This window comes from Monodelphis domestica, chromosome 4 (genome assembly GCF_027887165.1).
Source record: "Monodelphis domestica isolate mMonDom1 chromosome 4, mMonDom1.pri, whole genome shotgun sequence".
Lineage (NCBI taxonomy): Eukaryota > Metazoa > Chordata > Mammalia > Didelphimorphia > Didelphidae > Monodelphis > Monodelphis domestica.
The window spans coordinates 451,618,825-451,632,857 of record NC_077230.1 but is presented as its reverse complement, the minus strand read 5'-3'; positions in this window follow the sequence as shown (position 1 = coordinate 451,632,857).

Below are 14,033 nucleotides of genomic sequence, written 5' to 3'. Positions count from 1 at the left end.
AAAATCTCCCGGGACACCATTATCATTCTATCCTCAACTTCATGGACCTTATCATATTATCTTTCATAATGATTTCTCCCTTTTTCATTTGATGTATCTTTTAGGTATATGAATTCCTTGATGATTTCTGCATGAATGACCTTCCTTTCCACTTCTTCAACTATAATATTCATGATACTCTTTCTCAACTTGTCTCTCAGTTACTGAGCCAATGCCTTTTAAAATTTTCATTTTATCCTCTTTACATTCTCTAGAATACCTGAAAAGAAGAAAAAATTATTTCTTTTTTAGGGAATATATTTTGCATCACATAATTCATTTGCCTAATACCCATGGTTGTTTTATATTTCCCTTTTGAATCAAGAAAGCAGATAGATGGATGAATGGATTGATGGATGAATAGATAAGCAGATCTAGAGAAAGAGAAAGAGAGAGGAGAGGTGATTATACAAAAGTTTTACTGAAAATCTATGACCTTATTTGTAGCTCCAAAAATATAAACAAGAAACTAGAAATAACTAATTTACCCTGGCTTAGAGTTCAATGATTAGAGCTTTAGGACTTTAATCAGGAAGCCCAGAGTTAGAAGTTGATGGTAGATACTCCCTAGCTTGGGACCTTAGGTAAGTTATTAAAGCTTTTTCCCTCAGATTCTTCATCTGTAAAATGAACTGGAGAAATAAAGGGCAAAGATACCACTCCAGGATCTCTTTCTAGAAAATGCCAAAGTCAGAAAGGGTCAGACATGCTTGAAAACATTTAACAGCAATTAAAAAAACCTAATTTTTAAACAATTGCAAAAATATCCAAGTGTTTATAAAAGGTATCTCCAATTCAGGTATGTAAAACATAAAGTGAATAAGCACTTATTATCTAGAGAATTATTATATAAGTAATTTTTATAGAGAATGATTAGAAAGAATTTGAGAGATTTAATATTAAACACATTTTATGGGATGCCATAGATTTGCAGTCATTTTATAAACTGAATGATGTGGAGATTATAAAATGTCAATGTGTTTTATTGTTTTTTACCTTTTCCAAAGCAGATGAATCAAAAGAGCAAGACAATCACTAAAAGACATCACTCTCTTTGAATTTTATTTTATTTTTTTTAATATATTTTATTTGATCATTTCCAAGCATTATTCGTTAAAGACATAGATCATTTTCTTTTCCTCCCCCCCACCCCCCATAGCCGACGCGTAAATCCACTGGGCATTAGATGTTTTCTTGATTTGAACCCATTGCTTTGTTGATAATATTTGCATTAGAGTGTTCACTTAGAGTCTCTCCTCTGTCATGTCCCCTCAACCGCTGTATTCAGGCAGTTGCTTTTCCTCGGTGTTTCCACTCCCATAGTTTATCCTTTGCTTATGAATAGTGTTTTTTCTCCTAGATCCCTGCAGATGGTTCAGGGACATTACACCGCCACTAATGGAGAAGTCCATTACGTTCGATTATACCACAGTGTATCAGTCTCTGTGTACAATGTTTTCCTGGTTCTGCTCCTCTCGCTCTGCATCACTTCCTGGAGGTCGTTCCAGTCTCCATGGAATTCCTCCACTTTATTATTCCTTTTAGCACAATAGTATTCCATCACCAACATATACCACAGTTTGTTCAGCCATTCCCCAATTGATGAGCATCCCCTCATTTTTCAGTTTTTGGCCACCACAAAGAGCGCAGCTATGAATATTTTTGTACAAGAAAAGACATCACTCTCAAGATATTTGTCATACCTTTGCTAAAACAATAAAAAATCCCTAAAATATGAAGTAATGATATCAAAATTTTCTATCACCAACCTCTGATTCATAAATCAAGGACTAATGAGAAATAAAACTGATAGATCTAATAGAAGAATTAACCTGAAGGAAACTCTCATATGAGTCTTATTGTGTGTCAAAAGCCAGGGAAACTTTTGGATTCGTTTTCTGCAATCATATGGAAGCATTCTCCACCTTACCTTAAGAACTACAGATGTAGACAATTTTTAAGGAGTCTGCCTTTCTACTTGAGCCCCCAAGATGATAGATAGTATTCCCTCGTTAACGTATTAGACAACCAAGAGATCACTAGATCACTAGATTTCTCTGTCCATTTTCTTCATGTGTCCACTGTTCCCAATAGATATCAAATATGTTGTTGAGAGAATGACAGAAAGGTTTATTTTTGTACTAGATTGAATTTCTTAATATTGCATTTTATATTAATATCTGTGACACTATAAGACCTACCATGCATCAGCACCTTTGGGAGAAAAAAAGCAGGGTGCTTTTTCTTTGTCTCTTTTTTTCATTCTCTCTCTCTGTCTCTCTCTACCCTTTTGCTATAGTGTCATCCATCCAATTCCAGCTACTGCTTGGAGGTCTGGGGTAAGGCTCTTGGCATTTGGGATCCTTCTGAAACTGATCTCATTATTCACCTCTATTATTTTATCCCTAGTGAAATGAGTCATTCCCGCCATGCCACTCTACTTCCTCACCTCCTCACTTGCCTAGCCTCTGATTTCCATCCCTCTCAATTAAGCAGAACTGCTTACATATAAGCCCCTTAGATGATGGACTTAATCCAGGGAATCCACAATGGCATCCTGAGTCTTGACCACTAACTACTTTTAGTCTAGTTCATCTCCCTTTCCTTTTGATTGGGAGAAGAGTGGCTCTGGGATCTGGTGCTCTTCTGGCCTTTTGGGTCCATTGACTGTAATCCCCTGAGACTATGCTCTGTTTGCTTTTTCTTTTTTAAATTTCTCTTCCTTGAACTTGGTAGGTATTAAATTGCCATTTCTAGATTAGTTGAAGAATGAATGAGAGCAGATTAGGGGACTTTTCCTGGGGGAAAGAAGGATAGGTGGAAATAGTGTGACTGAAGTGAAGGGAACTGGGTGTATGTGGTTTGGCTTTGGGGAGTGGTATTGTCCCTGCCTGACTGGAGGCTGAGTTTGTGACTGTTGGACTATCTACACCAGCGGTTCTCAAACTGTGGGTTGCGACCCCAGTAGGGGTTGAGCAACCAAAACACAGGTGTCGCCTAAAGCCATTGGAAAATACATATTTCCAATGGCTTTAGCTGCTGAGAAATCGCCCTACTTTACAGCAAGATCTCAGAAAGAACAGGGACCCTGATGCCCACACATTGTACTAATATTAGTTACCTATCAGCAGCCCTCCCCCTATGAGGGGCGATGGATTTACCCTGTTGCCTGGAGACCAGACTCAAACAGAGACCCAGAGAGAGCACCATGGTGCTGGCTCTGGAGGGGTTAAGAAGGAGTCCTGGAGGGGATAACTCCTGGAGCTGATAACAGAGCTGAGTAACCCCAGCAAAGTGAAGCCTCAGCTCGAGCTGGAGGGAGATGACAGGAAGAAGAAGGCAGCGGCTGTGGACCCCCTCCCCAGGCAAGACTTACCTCCCGCCCTAGCGCTCAGGCTGCCTCCTGCTGGATTAATATTTCTCAACATATAATTAAATATTGTTTTTGTGATTAATCACTATGTTTAAATTATGTTTGATTTGTAGCAATGAGAATACATAATGCATATCAGGTATTTACATTCCAAATCATAACTGTAGCAAAATTACAGTTTTGAAGTAGCCACCAAAATAATTTTTTTGTTTGGGGTCACTTCAACATGAGAAACTGTATTGCAAGGTCATGGCATTAGAAAGGTTGAGAACCACTGATCTACATGGAGCTGGTGGGGACTTTGGGGATCATTTGTTACAGAGCTCTCATTTTATTTGGATAAACCTGAAGCCTGGTGGGAGAGGTCAGGTGATCTAGTCAGAGTCAATTAAGAAGTCTTTGCAGGGGTGGGATTGGAATCTACACCCTTTGATTCAAAGACTTGTTCTCTCCCTTACTGACTCCCATGCTGCCTCTAGAGTGAAGGGGCAATGAGGAGTGACTGGAGGAGGCAGGGAATTAGTGGAAGAGTCTGCATTCTGCAGTGCTCTGCTGAGGAAGCCTACACTATGCCTGCACCTTTTTCCATTACCACCCTTACCTGGGATGTTTGTTCCCCTGTCTGCATATTCCCCTGCCTTGCAAATATTCCTTGGGGAGGGACTAAGTTGCAAGGACCCAACTTCTCTTAGTGATGAGTACCTATCTAAATTGTCTTTATTTCATTTCTAAACATTTTCAATAAAGACTGGCCTATCCTGTAGCCATTGAGTGACCTCCAGTGATCAGCCCATCAACACATACTTATAACAAAATCCTTTTCATTCTATTTGTCCTGAGTTTTGTCTCATTATCAGAGGAAAAGTACAAACAATGAACTGCTTGGTCAACTCACTGGCTCTTGCTAGCTATATAACCCAATAGAGGGGATTTAAAATCTCTTGGAACTGGAGTTCCTCATTGTGAGGCTTCAAATGGGTCCTTCAGATGGGGAGCTTAGTAGAGAAGGCCAAGGAAAATCTGGGGGTCACTTGAAGTTAGAGGAATTAGGAGTGAGTGGATCTAAATTTGAGGATGAGAGGGATGTTCAGAGATCTGAAAAATAGAGAATATTCCCAGGGAATGGAGGGATAGGGAAACATCAGTAGTTGAGAGGTTCTGGAAGGTATGGAGAGGGTAAGGAGGGAGGCACAGTAGAGCATGTGAACAAAGTCAGGACTAGGAAGTAAGGAAAGGGTTGCTAACGTGCTTGGCACATAGTAAATTACCAATAGCTAGCATCATGGACAAACTATTATCCTTCAAATGCCTTAACAAACAGATTTATAAAAGAAACATTAACTGAGCAATAAGAACACGTAGAAAGTAGCAAAATAGTTAAAGTAGACTTCAACATTTCTCTCTTTGTTATGGATAAGTGATAAGAGAAAGAGAAATGAAGGAGAAAATATGAGACTGTAAAAATGTTGGAAAAAGCAGGGCCAGAAAACTTCTTGTATCTTTCAAAAAGGTCTTCAAAAGTATATACATAAATCTTAGCAACGAATGGAACTTTTACAATAGATTAAATTATGTAATAAGGAACCGAAACATTATAATATAATGTAAAAGAGCAGAGATGACAAAAAGGTCCTATATGGAACACATTTCACTTAAAATAATTTCTGCCTCAGGGAGACAATAAAATATATAGAATCAAATGGAGAACTATAAAATAAATCCAAAGTAATGAATGAATCAGGTAATAAATAATAGAAAGAAATTAATAATTTTGTGAAAGAAAGTGATACTGATAAGCAATATTCCAAAATTTCTAAGATGTGGTTAAATCAGTCATTTCAGAGAAAAGTATATTTTATAAACCATCAGTAATTAAATAAGAAACCAGAAATTAATTAATTGAATATGAATTTTAAAATCAGAAGGCAATAAATAAAACATCAGAATATAAGTGTGAGAGGATATAACAGTATAAATAAACTGGGGAAATGAAGAAATGGTTAATAAAATTAAAATTTAATTTAAAAAAATGAATTACATTGACAAATTGTAAATAATATTATTTTTGCAAGGGCAGAAAATCAAATTTTAAAAGTAGCAAATATAGAAAGTGAAGTCACATAAAACAGAAGAAATAAAAATATTAGACCCTAAAAGGCAAATTAATATAACAATATTGAAAAACAAAATAAAGATTACTTTTAAAATAAGAAAGGGAAATAGATTTATCTTTAAAGAATAGACCAAAGTAAAGAAAAAATAGATGATTTCATTAAATAAAAAGTCAGTAATAATCATTTGAACTAAATATTGTGGGTTATAGACAACTTCAATCATAGCATATTAATATGAGTTATATTCTTCTTCTTTCCCCACTATTTGTTCTTTGTTAAGAGTACTTTAAGGAAAGCAGGGAAGCAAATAAAAAGAACAAAATGATGTGATGGGAAAAAGCACAATGTATAAATAAAACCATAAATATGAATGGAATAGACATATTCAAATAGTAAAAGATACCCAAATGGATTAGATAGTAGAATCTAGGGGGCAGCTGGGTAGCTCAGTAGATGGAGAGCCAGTCCTAGAGACAGGAGGTCCTAGCTTCAAATATGGCCTCAGACACTTCCAAGATGTGTGACCCTGGGCAAGTCACTTGACCCCCATTGCCTAGCCCTTACCACTCTTCTGCCTTGGAGCCAATACACAGTATGTATTGGTTCCAAGACAGAAGGTAAGCATTTAAAAAAAAAGTAGAATCTAACAGTGTGTTAGATTGAAGCAAAAATATTTATAGAATTGAAATGAAGGGTTAGCAGGACAATCAAGAGAAATTTTGGAGAAAGAACACTATCTACATCCAGAGAACGAATTGTGAAACCAGAAATGCATTAGAAAAATATATGATTGACCAAGTAGTGTGATAGGGATGTGATTAGGGTATTGATGTTAAAGAATCACTGTATTGCAAATATGAATAACACGGAAATGGGTTTTGAACAATGATACATATACAACCCAGTGGAACTACTTGTTGGCTTTGGGAAGGGGGAGAAGAAAGGGGGGGGGGAGATCATGAATCATTTAACCATGGAAAAATGTTCTAAATAAAAATTAAAAAAAAAAAGAAAGGAAGGGTTAGAAGAAAAATTTATGCTTCAGGCAAATTCACATAAGCAAGGGTGAAAATCATGACATCAGATAAGATAATAGTAAAAATCATCATGGCTAAAAAAGATAGGGAAACTGCATTACATCTAAATCATGATAGATTATGAAATTATATCAATAGTGTGTTTGTAGAATGACATAAAAACTTGTTCTGGGTAATTTGTAATTAGTACTGTGAAGATTGGATTTGGCTCTCCCGTGATTGTAACAGTGAAGGTACTCAGCTCTTCTTCCCTGATTGTGAAGATTTAAATTGCAACTCATGTCTGATTTTAGACTTTAATCCCCATAAGTGCAAATACCCTACTTAAAAGTTAAATATGGAGATCTGACTATTTTTAGATTCAATCACAAAAAGTGCAAACATGGTACTTAAGAGTTAAGTATGAAGATCTGTCCATTTAGAGCTAATCACCAAAAGTTCAAATATTCTACTTCATCATGAAGTGGGTCTGTGACCTACGTGCACAACAGTGGATAATGAATCAGAATCCACTAACTGCCTTTTGGGCAGTCCTAGAGTAGAGCATCAGCTGTGATTGGTAGATGTGGAATTAGGGGAAGTGATGAAAAAAAAAGGTCGTTAAAAGAAAGAGACAAGGGCTTGAACATGGTTCTTCTGGGAGTTTGACTTGAAGACACTTGGAGTGTGTGATATCGAAATCACTTTAAAATACTGATATATATTAATTTAAGGTCGCCAAGGAATTCAGCTATGTAATTCCTAAATGAAAACTCAAGTCAGCAGTCAACCTTTTGGAGTTTTTAATTACAAACAGGAGGAAGAAAGGTATGAGAGAGAGAGAGAGAGAGAGAGAGAGAGAGAGAGAGAGAGAGAGAGAGAGAGAGAAAGGGGAGAGAAGGGAATAGGAATTAAATACCCCCTCTCCTTAGGCTGGGCCAAAGGCCCAAGCCCTTAGATAGCTGAGGCAAAGAAAAGAGATCAGTTCCTATCACTCACATGACCAAAATGGAGAAACAGTCTCAGGGGCCCACACCTCCAGACTCCTTCAGAGCAAAACCTCCTCAGAGCAAAACCTCCTCAGAGCAAAACCTCTCAGAGCAAAAAACTCCTCCTCTGTCCTCAGACCCCGCTATCTTTAAGTCAACAATCTAAGTCCCCTCCCCTCAGTTCTCACATCTACCAATCACTGTCCATGTCCCCCCTGTGGCAATGGTGGCTCTAGCTTAATCCAGGACCACCCAGAGATCTGTCCCCCTTTGCACATGTTTGTTGAAGGTCATATTCTCAAATAATTAAATCTTGATCTTTGCTGCAGCCCTTCCTAAATCCTGTTACTCTGAGAAGGGTGGAGATTGTAAGTTCCAAGACCTGGTTCTGTCATTCCAAGTATATCTATTGTATCAATTCTAAAATCAATCATGACTCAAAGAACTTCCTGTTCTATGCTTAAGTACAGGTCAAAGCCCTTTCCATTGTTTAGCAAAAGGTTTCTGTCCTAACGTAGTCTTAAGTAGGGAGGAGAAGGATCCTCCCATGCCAAGGGGTTTCACATTCCAATAGAGTTCTTACTATCAGTAGGAAATTTTTTCCAGTATGAAATTTCCCAATGGGGAAATTTCCAACATTCATAAGTCTAAGAAATTTTAAGGTTTACAAGTGGAACCTCCTGTGAGAGGGGAATTCTTCATTTTTGGAAGTGGAGACGGGGGAATTCTTCATGCTTTCGAGTTGAGGCTGGTGAAGAGGGGCAGAAGGATCTGCTGACTGGACTGACATATGGTGTATAACCTCTTGTGGTTACATATTAATATTCTTGTGGGTGGTCACCTGAGAAGGAGATTGGAAACTGAGGGAACATGGATAGAGGAGAGAAAGAGAGATTGAGAGAAAGAGAGACAAAGGAATAAAGACTCAGAGATAAGGAGTTAAAAAATATGGGCTCCATTGTCCATGCCCTTCTGATGGTATTGAGAGAGGACTCTAAATGTGTTCTCAAACTTTTATTGGAGAGTTTAGGAATGTGGAGTGGGAGGTAGCTAATGAACATGCAACATGGCATAGGCTTTAACATTGGCTCAATTGACAATCACGTAATCAAAGAGGAGGAGGTTAAACAAACATGGGACTTGGTAAGCAATGTGGTCTAACAAGGTGGGAGCTAGGACCCTGTGACAAATAATATCCTGCTCAGGAACTCTTTTGACCTTTGGATTGAAGATTTGGAAATAAAATAATTAATAAGTAACATGACCATGAGTCTGGTATATGAACACATAAGATACAATATCAATGCATCAATCATACTTCCAAGATGCTAATATACCTGGTATGCTACATATCCACCTTTTTGTTTAAAAATTAAGATGAGAGTGTATAATGGTAAAAAGAAATTATAAACTAAACCAAAACAACAACAAAATAATAATAATGATCACAGCAAAAATAACAAATAAAAATGAATTCTAAATCAAATAGCAAAATTAAATTTAAAAAATTTATATAAGACCAATAATAAAAATAAAAATGACCTTAACTCACTAGTCATCCTGAATTAATGTGATCAGTCTCATAGTCCTGTAGGATAGGTGCATTAATATAGCATTTTACCCATGTTCAGCCAGGTCTTTAAGAAGTTGCCAGACCTTTAAATCTAAAAAAGGGACTTTAGTTTGATATGAGAGGGAAGTCTTTCCTTTCCCTTGGTCTGATCATGCATAATCTTCGGGATATCGAAGCCAAGATGCTGGCCACATAGATATTTGACTGGAACTTTGGCACCAGGCCAACCTGTGTTGGAGGGTGTCAAAACACCGTGTCCTTTAACCTCCAACTTTAGCAACCAATATTTATCCATCTTGCCTCTCTAGATCTCATGCTTTGTGGCAAAGTGTAATGCCTCCATTGCAATCCCATGTCCTGCAATTGGACACAATAACTCATATTAGTCCCATAAGGCTGAACAAATTTTTGCAGGTTCCTACAGTCTCAAGCTTTTGGGTAAGCATATATAGTAGAGCATATAAATATTGTTAACTCATATTTCAGGATCATAATATTAATACTGCTTTCAATGTACTTCTAGTACTTAGAGAAAATATATGGGGAAAATAATCTGAAAAAATAATCAGGGGAAAATAAAAATAAAATTAAAGAAAAACTTTAAACTCATGGCTCATATTTCATGGGGCAATGTTTTAGCTAAGCCAATGTGTAACACAAGAATTTTCATTTAAAAATGATTTCTATTTTCCTAATTTAAGTTGACCAAGATTCACACTGTGAGCTTATATCATTTTTCATCACAAAAAGCTTTTCAAAAAAATTAATACAACAATTAAAGTGATTTTTAAAAGGTACCAACATTCCCATAAACATTACATTCTGATTGGTTGTTGCTCTGTGTCATTTTTTAAACAATAAGAATTACAAGAATGAAATGACATTGCAACTTCAGGCTGCCCAGTTGTGATATAAGCCTTAATTAAACCTCTTCTTCTGTATAAATAAACCAATCAATATAACAAGCAGGAATATGACATTGCCAATGTTTGTAAAATTAATTCTGCTAAACCAATTTTTAGGGTTAATAGAAGCTAAAGTTTCTTTCCATTTAGAAGCAATTTCTACAGCTTCTTGCTCATATACAATTAGGTCTACCTCATTAATTTCTTGTTGTAAATGTATAATATCCAACGTGCAGTTGTGATGTCCCCAAGCACCTTAAATGTTCATTACTATGGATTTTCATTCATATTAAACATTACCATATTTTAAAGGTGTAATACACTATTCTGTTTGGTTGAAATGATATGGATAAGTAATTCTAGTGTGCAAAGCTTCAACCTCTTTTCTTAGCCAAAATACAGCATCTTTCAAAATTTCTAATTCATTCTTTAAAGTAAGATCATGACTTTGTTGTGTATGTCAAAGTTCAGATGAATTAGATATAACTTCTTGTATAAAACCTTGGTTTTGTATAGTTAGTCAACACAATTGTTGCTATAATTATAGCGATAATTGAAACTACTGCTCCTATAATTGTCAATGTAAACATTTGGAGCAATGCATAATGATATCAAATGCTTTGTGAACAAAATGAACAGTTGGAGTAGATGCCCATGTCTCTGTAAGATTCACAGGCAATGACACCAATGGCGGTTGGCACTTAATAGCTATGTAGGTTTCGTCATGAACAGAATCTATACATTGATGTAGATGACAGTTTAAGCATAGAATCTCATACAATCCCTTATTGTTTTTAGAGATGTTAAGTGTGCTGCCTACTAACATTACATAAGGAGCAAATACACAAGCTGTGACGTTAACATGAGTGGCATTTTTGAAATCAATCTCTACATTTGTAATATTGACCTAAAATTAATGAATTGACTGGTTGTCAACCATGATTTCCCACTTATCATTTTGAATGGGACCTGCTTCATTAGTAAGTCTGGGATCTGATGCATCAGCTTATGTAAATTCTTCAATCTTATACTGTGTTGTTCATAGAATGTGCCATCTTTGATATCCTCTAGTTCCATCTGAAAGTATCAACAGATCATTAAATCTACAATGTAATTTAGGTCCCCAATTAAAAATCTCAAAGTCTATTTTATCTGACATCTCAACCTTTTTAGAAGTTTGACCAGGACAATTTGTTCATGATAAATCCCTGTGCAATGTCTCTACCTGATTTAAACACAAATTTTTGTTGTCAGGGCTACTAGGTCTATGTTGTGGTTGATAAATTCTATCCCCCTTTCCTATGAGAGCCATACTAATGCCTATATAATTGTTATCAGTAGCATTTCTTACAATCCCAGTTTGAATTTTACAATGTATATAAAATAAATTCTTTTTATCAGTACATAACATAGACATTCAAAATGAAGGGTATACATTAGTGTCTGAATAATTGTAGTTAGTCCCTTCTGATTCCATGGTAATGTCTTTGGCTAAAATTGAGTATGGTAGCCATTTGGTGTCATTGTCTATACAAGTTAACATTCTTTTAGGTATAATAAACCAATAGATTTCAGCATGACAAATGTCCCTCAGGGCAATAATAGTGAATATGATTAAGAGAAGTGTAATGTCAGTCTTTGACATATGTGTAGTCACCAGTGAGCATCTCTTCAAGTGTTTCTTGAGTGTGGCTGATCTGCTAGTGATCAATGTTATCTGTGTTGTTCATCTACTTCTCTTCCTGGTCCTGTGCCACATGACATGAAGTGCTTGGTGGGTGTCCAGATGTTTCCATTATCTGTAGAAATACATGCAAACCCTCGACCCAATGTTATCATCCTGTTGGGTCCCCTATAGTCTTTATCTCCTGGTAATATTCAAAAAAATCCAGGGCTACTATACATTGTTATCTTTATCATTACACTCAAAATGCTATTGCATAGGAGTAGCATATAGCCCTTCTGAGATGGAGAAGTGATTGATGGTTAGGAGTACCATTACATCCCTTTTTTCATTTAAAAGCTTAAATGCAATTTCCAGCTAAATTGGTTTTTAAGTAAGTCTGATTCTAATAAAGGCATACTTTTTGCAAATATAGAATGAACTGGTTAAGACATTTATCATATATACATTTTGTACAATATAAATAATTTCTGTTGCAATTGAACAGTACCCAATGTGCTGTTATAACATTTCCAATTGTACTATTTTTTTTTATCAAATTTGAGTAAAATGAAACAATTCCAATAAAATAATTGCAGGTTACATATTGTACAAATACCATTTGAAGTATTCAGGTACATGATAAGAATTGATCTTACAACAAATACCCATATACTTTTAGAATTGAATGTCTGTAAGCAAATTAATGATAGTCTTTTGTAGGTGAACTGCATCTTAGTAAAAGTTCATCTGTGTGGATAGTTCATTAGACCTGTACCTAAGTCAGAGGTTTTACCTTGTTTGCTCATCTGCTGTTTTTTCTGGTGTCTGGCCTCTGTGTTGTGCTGAGGTTGGTGCTGTACAGATATCTGCTTTCTCTTTTCTCTGGGTGGCTTTCTTTGGAAATGCTTGATGACTTTGGTTTTCTACCATGGACTTCTGATATCTATGAAAATAGAAGCAAAATCTCATCTCCAAATGAAAGACTTATTGGGTCTTATTCAGTTAGAAAGTGGCTGAAGATATCCTTTTTGTTTTTTAATTTGGGCTTTTAAAATTTTTTGAGCCTTTTGTCCAATTGCTTGTTTTTAAGAATTTTCTGGAATACCAGTCTTATGAGAGATGTTCCAAGATTTGTCCAACTTAACCCATCTATTGCTGGTAGAAGCACTGTTATTCCATTTTTTTAACTGTTTAGGAATGACCAAATATGTAAGATTATTTAAAAGAGGTGAAATAACATTGCGTACTTCTTCATATTGAGCTTTAGCTCATACATCATGAGAGTAATTATCTCCAATCACATACTATTTTTTCAGTTTTTATAACAGGAACATATTGTAATGCATCCCTTTGCTAAAATTGTGCAGTTCTTAAAATTCTGCAGTTACCTCCTTGAGGTGAAGGAATGATATTATATAGTCCATAAAATTTTGCACTTCCAAGTAATTCCACTTGTTTGCATAGAATATTGAGGTACAATAGATCTGGCATTCTGATATAGTAGGAGTGTGAATTACCTGCTTTCTGAAAAGCGGTGACTGCTAGTCTATTTACTTTTGAAATTCCCTCATAGGTAGGTCAAGAGAGGTTCCTATCAGAGTAAATGTGTGTTGTAAAATTTTCACTCTGACTTTGCAAGATATTATTCATTGTGATGTGAAATAACAGAACAAGTTCTGTATCCTGCATTAGTTTAATATTCATCTTTTAAACAAATAACCATATAAACAACATACAATGAATCACATATGATTGTACCAGTCTGTGCTATGATCTTAAGCACATGTCTAACTGCAGTCAACTTTGCTTTCTGCAAAAAACTATACTGTGCATGCATCAACATTACAGGACTGTCTGATATAGAGCTTCTGCTTTTTCCTGATTTGATTCACAGCATCAACAAGGTACAGTGATGCTATTTTTTTCAACAATTATATATAAATTCATAACTTACAAGATTTTGGTACTAGGAATGTGATTATCAATTTTACCTATAAACTGCAGAATTCAATTGCCAAAATAGATATGGTACAAGTAACATCTGAACTTGTATTCTTGTCATTGGGTTTAGACTAACATCAGTATCAGGACCAACGTTTGTAAATTGAGTAAGTAGTAATTCTGCCAATTCTAAACAACTAATAAATAATTTTGTCTATAGGTTAAAAATTTGAATCCTTCCAATAATGTGTCCACTCTGATGCCATGCATCAATGAGAGTGTGTCTTATCTTTAAAACTGAGGCCATATCAGTTTGAGAATGATTAATTCTAAATAATTTGTTTTTGGATAAAGTTGTATCAAATTTTTGCCTTTCTTAGTCTCAGTTGTAAATTTTCTAGCTGAGGAGAGTACAAA